This window comes from Rhinoderma darwinii, chromosome 5 (genome assembly GCF_050947455.1).
Source record: "Rhinoderma darwinii isolate aRhiDar2 chromosome 5, aRhiDar2.hap1, whole genome shotgun sequence".
NCBI lineage: Eukaryota > Metazoa > Chordata > Amphibia > Anura > Rhinodermatidae > Rhinoderma > Rhinoderma darwinii.
Genome location: NC_134691.1, coordinates 232,823,865 through 232,838,022, shown reverse-complemented (window position 1 = coordinate 232,838,022; position 14,158 = coordinate 232,823,865). Strand labels below are relative to the sequence as shown.

Here is a 14,158-nt window from a genome sequence, read left to right as displayed (position 1 = left end):
GGTCACTTTGCCCTACAAATATTAGAATAAAAAGTGATCAAAAAGTCGCACGTATCCAAAAATGGTACCTATAAAAACTATAGCTCGTCCCCCAAAAAAACAAGCCCTCATACACCTCCGTCGACAAAAAATGTTAAGTTATGGTTCTCACAACTTGGTGACAGAAAATACATTCTTTTTACAAAAGTAATTTTATTGTGCAAAAAGTAGTAAAACATAAAAAAGTGCTATAAATTAGGTATCGCTGGAATCGTACTGACCCGCAGAATAAAGTTAACATGTAATTTATAACGCATTGTGAACGCTGTATAAAAAAAACGAAAAAAGCTGTGCCAGAATTGCGTTTTTTTGTTTACCTGGCATCCCAAAAAATAGGATAAAAGGTGATCATAAAGTTGCATGTACCCAAAAATGGTACCAATAATAACTACAGCTCGTCCCGCAACAAACCAGCCCTCATACTGCTATGTCTATGAAAAATAAAATTAGTTATGGCTCCAATAAGTCAGTAAATAAAAAAATATGCAGTTGTGCCCGAGGGGAACATTTCTTCTGTTTGAAGAGGCGATTTATCAAGGACCTAAAATTAGGGAACAAGGAAAGGGAGGGCCCAAACGTATCCGCTGGAAGCGACGGTGCCCGTATTATACCAGGACAACACTTCCCAGCAAAATTCCCCAAACTGCAAAGGCGCGGAGTGTGGATCAAAAGGGGGATAATAAAGGATGCCATATATCAGTGCGACACCGGCCTGTGCAGAAAGGATTGTGTCACAGCGTAACACACATCTATGGATCATTTTATTGTTTTTTTTACCCCATTATTATACCACCTGACTATGCCCCTTATATACTCCGCCCGGCTTACATATGCCCTACATTATAAACGGAAACACCAGTAAGACTCCAAACAAAACTACTACCAAGCAAAATCCACGCTCCAAAAGCCAAATGGCGTTTCCTCCCATCTGAACCCTACAGCGTCCCCAAACAGCAGTTTCCTTCCACATATATGGCACCGTCATACCCAGGAGAACCCTTTTAGCAATTTTTGGGGTGTGTCTCTCCAGTGGCTAAAGCTGGGCACGACATATTTGCCACTGAATGGCATATCTAGGGAAAAATATAAATTTTTAATTTGCACCATCCACAGCGCATTCATTTATGGAAAAGACCTGTGGGGGGAAAATGCTCACTACACCCCTTAATAAATGCCTTGAGGGGTGCAGTTTCCAAATGGGGTCACTTCTCATGGGGTTTATTTTTATTATTTCACATCTGAGCCTCTGAAGTTGTGAACCAATACTTTGTAAATCGCCAAATTAGGCCTCAATTTGACATGGTACGCTTTCACTCCTGAGCCTGGTCGACTGTCCAGGCAAGAGATTAGGGCCACATGTAGGGTGTTTCTAAAACCAGGAAACCCAGCATAATAATTAGAGAGCTGTATTGTTATGGTGGCACAAGCTGGGCACCACACAATGTCCACATATCTGTGGAAAAAAATCCCATTTTCACTCTGCAACATCGAGTGCACACTAATTTCTACAAAACACCTGCAGGGTTAACATGCTCACTACACCCCTAGGTAAATGCATTGAGGGGTGTAGTTTCCAAAATTGGGTCACTTCTGGGGGGTTTCCACTGTTTTGGGCCCACAGGCGCCCAGAAACCAATCCAGCAACATCTGCACTCCAAATGGCGGTCCTTCCCTTCTGAGCCCTGCCGTGTGCCCAAACAGCAGTTTATGACCACATATGGGGTATTGCCGTACTCGGGAGAAATTGCTTTACAAATGTTTTTGTTTTTTTTTCCCTTTTATTTGTTGCGAAAATGAAAAAATTTGAGCTAAAGCTGTGTCTTATTGAAGAAAAAGGATGGTTTTTATTTTCACTGCCCAATTCTAATAAATTCTATGAAACATCTGTGGGGTCAAAATGCTCACTACGCCCCTAGATGAATTCCTCAAGAGGTGTAGTTTCCTAAATGGTGTCACTGTTTGGGCGTTTTCATTGTTTTTTCCCCTCAGGGGCTTTGCAAATGTTACATGGCCTCCGCAAACCATTCCTGCTCAATGTGATCTCCAAAAGCCAAATAGCGCTCTTTCCCTTCTCAGCCTCGCCGTGTCTCCAAACAGCCGTTTATTACCACATGTGGGGTATGGTTTTACTCGGGAGAAATTGCTTTACAAATTTTGCGGTGCTTTTTCTCCTTCAGTCATTGTGGAAATGAGAAAAAATTAGCTAAACCTACATTTTCTTTGAAAAAAATGTAGATTTTTATTTTCACGTCCTACTTCCAATAATTTCTGTAAAAAACCTGTGCGGTTAAAATGCTCACTGTACCCCTAGATAATTTCCTTGAGGTGTGTAGTTTCCCAGATGGGGTCACTTTTGGGGGATTTTGACTGTTTTGGCACCGCAAGAGCCCTTCAAACCTGACATGGTGCCTAAAATTTATTCTAACAAAAATAAGGCCCCAAAATCCACTAGGTGTTCCTTCTGCTTCTGAGGCTGGTGCTTCAGTCCAGTAGCACGCTACGGCCACATGTGGGATATTTCCTAAAACTGCAGAAATTGGGCAACAAATATTGAGTTGCATTTCTCTGGTAAAACCTTCTGTGTTATAAAAAAAATTGTATTCATTTATTTCTGCAAAAAAATAAGAAATTTGTTACATTTCACCTCTACTTTGCTTTAATTCCTGTGAAATGTGTAAAGGGTTAAGACATTTTCTAAATGCTGTTTTGAATACTTTGAGGGTTGAAGTTTTTAAAATGGGGTGACTTTTTGGGGGTTTCTAATATATAAGGCCCTCAAAGCCACTTCACAACTGAACTGGCCCCTGTAAAAATGGCCTTTTGAAATTTTCTTGAAAATGTGAGAAATTGCTGCTAAAGTTCTAAGCATTGTGAGGTCATAGAAAAATAAAAGGATGTTCAAAAAACGATGCCAATCTAAAGTAGACATATGGGGGATGTTAATTAGCAACAATTTTGTGTGGTATAACTGCCTGTCTTACAAGCAGATACATTTAAATTGAGAAAAATGCTAATGTTTGCAATTTTTCGCTAAATTTTGGTGTTTTTCACAATTAAATACTGAACATATCGAGCAAATTTTGCCAGTAACTTAAAGTCCAATGTGTCACGAGAAAACAGTCTCCGAATCGCTTGGATAGGTGAAAGCATTCCGGAGTTATTACCACATAAAGTGACATGTCAGATTTGAAAAATGAGGCTCGGTCAGGAAGGTCAAAAGTGGCTAAAGAGGGAAGGGGTTAAAGGGAACCTGTCACAAGCATTACACCTATTGAACTTTACCTATCCCTCGCTGGCCGCTGCTATCAAAAGTTCATTGGCGTTATCCCCTTTTCTAAACTCCTCCATCTGTAATTAACAGTCTGCAAACATTTTGCGCCTTTTATCGTAATAATCCGATGTCCCTTTGTGCGCACACACCAGAATAGGACATCAATGCACAAGCGCAGGATTGTGTGTGCTGGGGGAAGGCGAGGAGCTGTCAATCAAAAGTAAGGAGGGGGTAAACTCAAAGACGAGAATGAATATGACTTTTCAAACTAAGATTTGACTCTTCTGCTCATTTGCATACGGTGTAGGAACACTAAAAAAAACTGAATAATAAAGCTACAGAGCCGACTACGAACACAATTATAGGTTATATAGAAATTATTTTTCACCCACTACCACCAGGTATTGCTGGTTTAATAGGTGAAATGCTGGTGACAAACTGCCACCACCTCGTGGTGAACTTGGGAGATCCAACCTGGCATAGCCAGAGGAAGGCCGTTTCACATGAGCATCTCAGAGAATAACGAAGATAGGCCTGAAGCCCAGTTCCTTTCTTCCTCAACATCCAGGAATCACACCTCTAACCAAGTCCACGCTAAGAAGGCATGAAGATTATCCTGCTCCATAAGGAGAAGTCAATATCCAGCCAGACGGGAGAGCTGTGCAAGGAATCTTCTGCTTCACCACTCTCTTTTAATGGTTTTGGCAGAGTAGGTGCACCGTGGCTTCCATGTCACATTCATTCGCATACAATCTGATCCCCAGAGTTGTGCAGCATCAAATTGTGAGTAACCCTGATGTGAAGATACAAATATTCACCTTAGTGAGCGAAGTGGAGAAGGCCCTCTTTAGCTGAAGTAATTATATTGGACTGAGCTGCCATAGAAAGGAATTGTGATCAAGTCTAGTATTAATAATATTCATCAGATTATTCACGTTTGTACTGGACTGTAAACCTTTGATAGATATATATATATATATATACACACACACTTATATATTTTGTATGAACCAAGACTGAAGTAAAGTTCCACCGTTTACATAGAGTAGTGTTCCTTTTTCTCCAGAGGGGGCATTGTATGTGTACACACACACTTTTTTCCCACTCGTCTGTACCCCTTCCCCCCTTAATCTGGGTTGCTCCATGCTCTCCTGACATGTATGCCCTGCCAATACCAACTGCAGTTTTTCCATATATTAAAATGTAAATCAAAAATAGTCCATACATTTAAAAGTAAAATGCTAATTTTATTCACAAACTTAACATAAATCCAAAAGAGTCTTAAATGGTATTGCAAACGTAGATTCAAGTTAAGAAATACATTTTAATCAGTTTTAAACGTTAAAATTGCTCAATTGTAACCTATTAAAGAGAACCTTTCCCCAGTCCATTCATGTCCAGCTGAGTGCACCGTGTAATAGGCACTGCTGCATAAATCCTGTCCACTCTAAACGGTTCCTAGCCTTCTCTGTTATTTAGATAGATATCGGTGCCTTCAGATTTGGTGCCCGATATGTAAATAACCCCCTGAACGGCCAATGTCTAAGTCTTATTGTAAATGGCATGGAGCGTCATACTGAACACACTGACACTGTCCAATCAGCCACGGACAGTATCAGAGCAGCTTGTGCTGTATAATCTCTGTCTAGATCAAACAGTCTGGTCATCCTTGTCTGCCGAGAGCTGAAAAGTGAATGAGAGCGTGCACGCATGTGCGCGCTCATTCTTCAGCTCTCGGCAATCAAGGGCGACGGGGGTGCCAAGTATCACGCCCCCTGCCATTTACAATGAAAGAAACTCCCCATTGATCTTTCAGGGGGTTTTTACATAATGGCTGCCAAATATAACGGCACAGATGTCTAAATAACGGAGGAGAGTAGGAACAGTTTAAAGTGGACAAAGTTTGTGCAGCGGTGCCTATTACACGGTGCACGCAGATGCACATTTATGGGCTGGTGAAAGGTTCTCTTTAAGAATCCTGTGCAGCCAGGTCTGCAAGTCACATGTGTTCTTGATACTGCAAGTGGATGATTACTACACAACATAGCAGATTAAGAGATGCAGAGTATCCCCAAGTCAGCGTGAACCTAGAAGAGAAAATTCAATTCTCAGATTATATTAATCTCATTACAGTATATTGAAGCGCATTACAACTAGGAAAGTTTAGCAAAAGTCATTTACTGATTTAAAACTGCAGACGAGATAAACGTACGTTCCTTGTATAAATATTTGTTCATCCTAAAAAGGTAAATTACTAAAACGTTCCTTACACATCTCCGTCCCCTTCCTGTAGCCCCCTTCCAAACCTTTCACTGAAAAATTAAACCCTATTCCTGATTGTGTAAATTGAGCCAGCATAATGGATTAACACCTACCACTGCCATCTGAAACCTTGTTTGAAGATGAACTCTACCATTTTAAAGGGAACTAACGCGTTAAATAGCAGTCTACCACCAACACCCTTCAGCAACCCTCCATTCACACAGAAAGGATGGACTCATAATGGGGGGGCTTATGAATCATAATTCCTTTAAGTGATCATGAAAACGGCACTTCTGGAAGTCCGCTTTGGATAGCCATTTAAAACCTGGTACTATGGGATCAACGGATGACATTGGATGTCTCGCAAAATATCACAAGCCAATGTACTTTAGTGGAGGCTGTAGTCACATACAGCACTGCTCCATATACAAAAGGAAATCTGGGATGGGGTGGGTCTTCACCAGAAAAGGTGAAAAGGAAACAAACTACTTTGAGTAGAACATAAGTAGTCCTACTATTAATAAAACACAAAGATTAAGAAAAACAACAATATATCACCAATGCCAACATTCCCTTCCCCCATTAACACTAAAAAGATTTGATTCATAATGGGGGGATTATGAATCATTATTTTTTAGTTTTAATAGAGGGAAGGGAGTTATTGAGACCAGCAAAGGATTGCCATTTTTTGCTTCTTGTGTTAGGGACAATGTAAAGTGAGAAAATAATGAAACGCAATCGACATACCATCTTATGGTGGCTTCCTGCCCAGTCTTGTTGAATGACTAGTGCATGGATGGCAAATTTAGGTGGTTGTTTAAAGTCACTTCTGGGGTCCACGGGAGATCGAAAACTTCTCATGCCTGCAAGAAATTACAGTAAGTAAAAAAACACTGAACAAACAGATAGTGATAACACCAATAGAAGCTTTAGAGACTGCACCACCTTTCAAAACCTGAAAAAAAAAATGATTTGCACCGCATCATATTACTTTAATGTGACCATGAGAATTGCATCAGCTGTAATCTCCTATTATCCCAGTGGAAACGCATAAAGGCAATATTTGCAGTTATTGCATTGACACAAGCGACAGAAGGGCCGGCGGCTGCCACAACACGTGACAGAAGGGCCCGGCGGCTGCCACAACACGTGACAGAAGGGCCCGGCGGCTGCCACAACACGTGACAGAAGGGCCCGGCGGCTGCCACAACACGTGACAGAAGGGCCCGGCGGCTGCCACAACACGTGACAGAAGGGCCCGGCGGCTGCCACAACACGTGACAGAAGGGCCCGGCGGCTGCCACAACACGTGACAGAAGGGCCCGGCGGCTGCCACAACATGTGACAGAAGGGCCCGGCGGCTGCCACAACACGTGACAGAAGGGCCCGGCGGCTGCCACAACACGAATGGCAGGTTAATTAACAAATAAAATACCCACCAACATCTCCAATGTTTAAGTGAAGCCTGAGTTCCTCACTTCAAACTCCCACACTTAAAAATGTGTAAACGCAGAAAGAATTACAAATTTATGAACTTCAAGCACTTGAGTAAACAAACCCAGAAGGAAGAAAAAGACAAGCACTTCCACCTCCATGATTAGTTTGAGAAAGGAAGACTGAACAGAATAGGAAAGACAATTGATGCTCAGGAAGAATATACATTCTCATGGCAGACGATCATTGGAAATCCAAGAACTCATCATAACAAGCCCTGTTAAAATAAAACAAATGACATTATGTCCTTCCATTTTGTACCTCAGGATTTCTGGGGTATTTACTGCTAATGGTCTTCTATCAGGACTAGTACTTTGTTCTATACTGGACTATGTCTAGTATTTGCTGCTACCTGCATCAATATTTTTTACTGACTAGTATTTGCTATATTTATAGCCATTTTCACACGGTGCTACACTGATAACCCCCCATTATCAATGCAGCAAATCATGCTCAAGTAGTTACTACCTATCCTGCGGAACTAGGGATGGGTTGGCATTTTCACCATGTAGTTGTACGGTGATCGCCTTATTACTATGATTTATTACAATAATGGTTTAGAATTATAAATCCATTATGTATGCTATTGATCTAGAAATGCTAATGAGCATTTTAGTCCTAGGGACTGCCATCTTCAGCATGGTGTTCAAGCAATAATCCCCCAATTATCACAATCACACAGTATGCCAAAGAAGCAAAGGGACATTATGGAACGGAGGGAATATAATTTTAAATAGTGGAGCCCTGAAAGGTCCAAAGCCAGAACACATTGTCCTGTATGGCAACAAATGTGGGATCAGTGATCTCACCTATCTGGCATATACTGCCTGTCAAGTTATTAGGGATACAGTAATGCACTGCATCAGTATTTCTTACTGACTAGTATTTGCTATATTTATAGCCATTTTCACATGGTGCTACACTGATAACCCCCTATTATCAATTCAGCAAGTCATGCTCAAGTAGCTACTACCTATCCAGCGGAACTAGAGATGGGTTGACATTTTCACCATGTAGTTGTACGCTGATCGCCTTATTACTATGATTTATTACAATAATGGTTTAGAATTATAAATCCATTATGTATGCTATTGATCTAGAAATGCTAATGAGCATTTTAGTCCTAGGGACTGCCATCTTCAGCATGGTGTTCAAGCAATAATCCCCCAATTATCACAATCACACAGTATGCCAAAAAAAGCCAAGGGACATTATGGAATGGAGAATAGGATGTAGGAAGGGCCAAAGCCAAGAACATTATTCTAGCTGGTCAAAGGATCTAGAGGAGGGATCGGAAATCCCAGTTAAGGCCACAAACAGTTGTGGCGGATTAGGATTAGTTTTTCTACACAGAATGTAGTTGGAGGCTTATGGGACAAGGATATCTGATATGACAAAGTCATTCAGACTTAAAGGAACTAAACTATGAACCTACTATTTCACAGAAACTCTGGCTAGTGATGACATGGTCGAGACTGGCACGGAGGTCTGGTGGTTTCACGCTTCTCTGGGAATTGGTGTCCAGTGTCAGGAGGCAGAATTAAATCTTCATGCTAAAAGAGAAAACAGAAAGGACATTGTAAGCTTTTAAGAACACTCCAAGAAAGACATTTAGCATTATGGACAGTGTCTGGTATGAGGGGACAGCACGATGGGTTCATGGAACATTAACATGAGAATCGCCGTCACGTATCACCACCCACCCCCCCCCCCCCAGGCAAAATTGTATTTGTTTGTTTTAAGGGGAAAATAGTTACTAATTTGTGTGTGGAAAACCTTTACAAGCTGCTGCGCAAATTTGTATAGGCCCAGCCTTCAAATACAAATTCAGTTGTAAAATCTACAATAACTGCTGATTTGTCCACCTATGGTGGCTAAAATGAGAGAGTTGACACTCTTGACATAGCTTCTAGCTGCTGAGAAACTACAACTGCCAGCAACAATTGATCGCTGCAAATGACAAATGTAATGCAATTCTCTGGTCTGTCTTCCCCTAGAGTGAAGAGGTCCCTTGATTCCAGTCAGCTTCTGTCATTTATATTAGTAATCTAGCAACTGACGAGAACTGCGGATACATTTTTAGAAGGTGCAAATGCAATGAAGTCCAAGTTTTTCTTTTTAGCTAGTGGTATAATGACAAAATATGGCCACTGATGGAGGGGTGTGTGATCAGACCTGGCCTTAAGCAGCCTACATTGAACAACAATGCAACCGGCACTGCACATGCCAGTAATTTCCCTTGTGGTGCACAGTGTTATTCTATGGATGCCGCTGATGGAAGAAGCTTGTCACACACCCCTCCAAAAATGCACCATACGAATACACCTCAACCGCTCTGATCCCAGCAAACTAGTAAGAGCCTGTTCACATAAGTGCTGGCTTACGTTCATCTATTCCATTCAGCCTTTCCGTCAGAGGAACAGATGAATGGAAAGACAAACGGAACCTATTGCCTCAGTTTGTATTACCATTGATTTCAATGGTATTTTTGTTTCTCTTTCAGTTGGTATCAGTTTGCCTCAGTTGTGCTAGGTTTCGGTTTTTCCTAGAACAGGGCACTATGGAATTAGTAAGACAATTAGAAGGTTAGTGTGGAGTAGACTTTAGAATTAGTGACAATATAAAAATGTATCTTTGAAAACCACATTAACCCTTTCTGTACAAATACATTTTTTGTTTCAAGTATGATTAAGGTGATACCAAATTTATATATTAGTCCTTCTCAATGAATTAGAATATCATGAAAAAGTTAATTTCAGTAATTAAATTCAAAAAGTTAAACTCATATTATATAGATTAATTACACAGAGATATCCATTTCTAGCATTGTTTTCTTTTAAGGTTGAGGATTATGGCTAACAGTTAATGAAAACCCAAAATTTAGTGTCTCAGAAAATTAGATTATATAAGCCCAATTTAAAAAATTATTTTAATACCGAAAAGTTGGCCTACTGAAACGTATGTACATTATATGCCCTCAATACTTGGTCGGGGCTCCTTTTGCATGAATTACTGCATCAATGCGGCGTGGCATGGAGGCGATCAGCCTGTGGCACTGCTGAGGTGTTATGGAAGCCCAGGTTGCTTTGATAGCAGCTTTCAGCTCGTCTGCATTGTTCGGTCTGGCGTCTCATCTTCCTCTTGACAGTACCCCATAGATTCTCTATGGGGTTTAGGTCAGGCGAGTTTGCTGACCAATCATTCACAGTGATACTGTGGTTATTAAACCAGGTATTGGTACTTTTGGCAGTGTGGGCAGGTGCCAAGTCCTGCTGGAAAATGAAATCCGCATCTCCATAAAGCTGGTCAGCGAAGGGAAGCATGAAGCGATCTAAAATTTCCTTTTCATTATTAAACATTTCGTTATTTAAAAAGTTTTTTGCAATTGGGCTTATATAATATTCTAATTTTCTGAGATACTAAATTTCGGGTTTTTTTTATTAACGGTTAGCCATACTCAAACATTAAAAGAAAAAAATGCTGGAAATAGATCAGTGTGTGTAATGAATCTATATAATATATGAGTTTCAATTTTTGAATTGAATTAGTGAAATAAATTAACTTTTTGATGATTTTCTAATTCATTTAGACGGACTAGTAGGTTATTTTTTTATTTTATTACTTTTACAAATAAAAACAATTGTTAAAAATTTATTTCACCACATTCTGAGAGCCATAACTTATTTGTTGACAGTGGTGTGAGGGCTTATTTTTTACTGGTACCATTTTTTGGTACATACAACTTTTTGATCACTTATTAAATTTTTGGAGTGCCAGAAACTATTAATATTTCTGCTGCATCTCTAGTTCCCATCCAGGGGCGTAACTAGGAAAGACTGGGCCCCATAGCAAAAACTCTTGACCGGGCCCCCCCCCCCCCACATATAGCCCACCCCTATAGAAAGTACCCTAAAAAAATAGCTCCCCTATAGTGCTCTACATATAGCCCACCCCTGTATAGTGCCTCACATATAGTGCCCCACATATAGACCCCCCTGTATATAGTGGCCCACATATAGACCCCCCTGTAGATAGTGTCCCACATCCAGACCCCCATGTAGATAGTGGCCCACATATAGACCCCCCGTGTATAATGACCCACATATAGACCCCCCTGTGTAAAATGACCCACATATAGACCCCCCTGTGTAAAATGACCCACATATAGAGCCCCCTGTATATAGTGGCCCACATCCCCACATCTAGACCGCCCCTGTATATAGTGGTCCACATCCCCACATCTAGACGGCCCCTGCATATAGTGGCCCACATATAGACCCCCCTGTATATAGTGGCCCACATATAGACCCCCTGTATATAATGGCCCACAAAGACGACCCCCCCCCCCCTGTTGATAGACCCCCACTATAGATAATGCCACTCACATTTTTATGAGAAAAAAATATAAAACTTTACATACTCACATGATCCCGTTCCCACGCTGTTCACTGGCGATGCAGACATGCTCTCTTCTGAGCATGTCTGCACGAGCTGAACGAGCGTCGTCCAATGCCGCTGATTGGCGTGGCAGAATGACTTTCCCCGTCAATCAACACAATCCAAGCATGGAATCTCTTCCCAGGGGTGCTGGGGAAAGATTGGTACGATCCAGTACCCGACCATCTGTTGTGATGGCTGGGCAGTCGCAGGCTGGGAAGGGACAAACTGTGGCCCTTCCCTCACTTGTAATGCTAGGCTGTGACTGCTATGTTGTATCTGGCTCATTATGAAAAATGCGGGGGACCCTACAGTTTTTTTTTTTTTTTTTTAAAACAAATTCAATAAACAATTGACGAAAATGTGGGATCCTCCCATTTTCATAACCCACCAGATACAATAAATTAGCAGCAGGTTGGCATTAGCAGGGGGGGGTGGTGGGTACTGGGCTAATAATGGGGGCTTAATGCTAGCCTTTTTACTGGTCAACACTAAGCCCCGGCTTAGTAATGGTCGTTAGACAACTGCCATTGCTAAGGCACTAATAAAGTATTAAAGACAGACTTAACTCCTTGTTCATACAGATTTTTGGCATTGAAACTGCATCAGAATGAGCAGCATAAAGACTCCAAAATTTCCCTGCATTGATTTCAATGTGATGCAGAGGAGTTTTCTTCCCAGGCGGCTTTTGGCCGCTCACGGGAAAAAAAAAAAAAGCATGGTGTCCTTTGACCTATTGAAATTAGTTGGAGGCAGGGGGCGGAGCTTGCTAAGCTGAGAGATGGTGGTGTGATCCCGGAGCTCTTTTTGTCACACTCATCAAATCTATCACATAACACCGACTACTTACCGTTAGACATGGGAAAAACGGGTAAGGACAAGACCAAGGATGCGGGGGGGAAAATCCAAGAAAATTATTTAAGAATAGAGGGGCTTCTGCGGCGGGAAGATCCAAGATGGCGCTGGAACTATCACACGAGGATCAGAGGGCGGAGGACTCAGACAGCTCGTACGCTGCCTCGGAGTGTGCAGGGGAGATAGATGCTGAGCCTATTTCCAGGGCTTATTTGAAGGAGACCCTGATGCAGGCTCTCACCCCCGTGATGAACGACCTCAGGGAAATAAAGGCTGACATGCACCATATTGGACACAGGGTCCTCGCCCTGGAAGAGACGCAAGCGTCCATTTTGGATCAACAAGTCATTCAACACAAAACGGCGAAAGAGCATGCTGATCATTTGAATACCCTGTATATACACCTGGAGGACCAGGAGAACAGGAGTAGGCGAAAGAATATTAGACTACGGGGCCTACCGGAATCGGTGACTGTGGACTCGCTAACAGGTACTGTGTTGCAGATTTTTACCTCCCCGATAGGTGAGGATCGGGTCGCTTCCTTGGTGATTGAGCGGGTACACAGGGCGCTGAGGCCTAAACCTACTGATACGGAGCCTCCACGAGATGTCATATGTGGCATTTTAAGTTTTGTGCACACGGCGGCCATCTTAAAAGCAGCACGAGAGGCCACGGAGCATATATTTGAAGGAGCTAAACTGGCGGTATACCAAGATCTTGCAGCCAGCACGTTAGCGAAACGCTGAATCTTAAAACCGCTCACGGATGCTTTGCGGGCCCACAAGCTACCGGTACGATGGCTCATTCCATTTGGGCTGGCGACTATGAGAGCAGGGAGGCAGATTACCATACGCACGCCAGAAGATCTGGTGAAAGCGTGGCAAGGGCTGGCTATGGACCCTATAACTGTCCCCTCTTGGATGCCAGTGGCTATGGATCTAACAAGGCCCAAAACTCGCCGACCATGGAAACCAGTGGTGAATGCCAAGTCGCCCAAAAGGCTGAATCGTCTTTCTTCAGGCGTGGCTACCCGATTACCTGATGGGACTAGGAGCTGATTGCGGGTATTGGCGATTATGGAGCTGGAGCGGATACTTTACAGAAGATTGGAGTTGGTTTTTCCTTTGATGGAATGATAGTTGGTTCTTATCTATGAGAATGCCTAGCTGCCTATCTGGGATATGTCTCCCCCCCCCCCTTTTTCCCATGCCCCCCCTCCCATCTTACCTCCCTTCCTCCTCTCCCCCTCCTTTATTCTTTTTTCTTTTCACGTTTTCCTGGATTGCCGGCCGCTTGAGTAACTTTGAGATGATTTACTCTGTAGGAACCACTATTGCTCTGCTAAGGTTCTGCCTTAGTCAATGCTGTACAGTAATTAGACTGATGCCTTTATAATTTAAAATTTGAGCAAATATGTCTATCAGTTTCATGAAGGTGTTTGAATGTATTTGACTTGTTTTATGCTTCTTTAGTTTTGATGAAGTGTTTAAGATCTCATGGTGAGTTCTTTTTCTCCCCCCCCCCCCTGGACAGGGGCTGGTCTTTGGACCTCTGTCCCGGGCTATACTTTCTCCTTATTCCGGGATAATAGGGAGAGGGTCATTTGCTGTCTTAAGGTTTTTTATGTTTTATTTTTCTTTTCTTATATGTGTCTTTAATTTTCTGGTGTCTCTCACTTTTGGAGGTTGGAGCGAGGTATCTCTTGGATGTGGGGCTACTAACTTAGCGACGGCTGCGATGTTTATGGATCAGTTATATAGATGGGTAGGCTGAAATTGTGCTCATTTAACGTGAAGAGCT

The 14,158-nt window shown here is 42.1% G+C and overlaps 1 long non-coding RNA gene across 1 annotated transcript; it reads right to left on the bottom strand.

The window, feature by feature from the left end:
- Positions 1-5,293: 5,293 nt before the first annotated feature.
- LOC142652865 (uncharacterized) lies at positions 5,294-8,613 on the bottom strand. Its single transcript, XR_012847964.1, has 3 exons — positions 8,502-8,613; positions 6,320-6,435; positions 5,294-5,397 (listed from the first exon to the last, which is right to left on the bottom strand). It is a non-coding gene; the product is annotated as an uncharacterized LOC142652865 (long non-coding RNA).
- Positions 8,614-14,158: the final 5,545 nt, after the last annotated feature.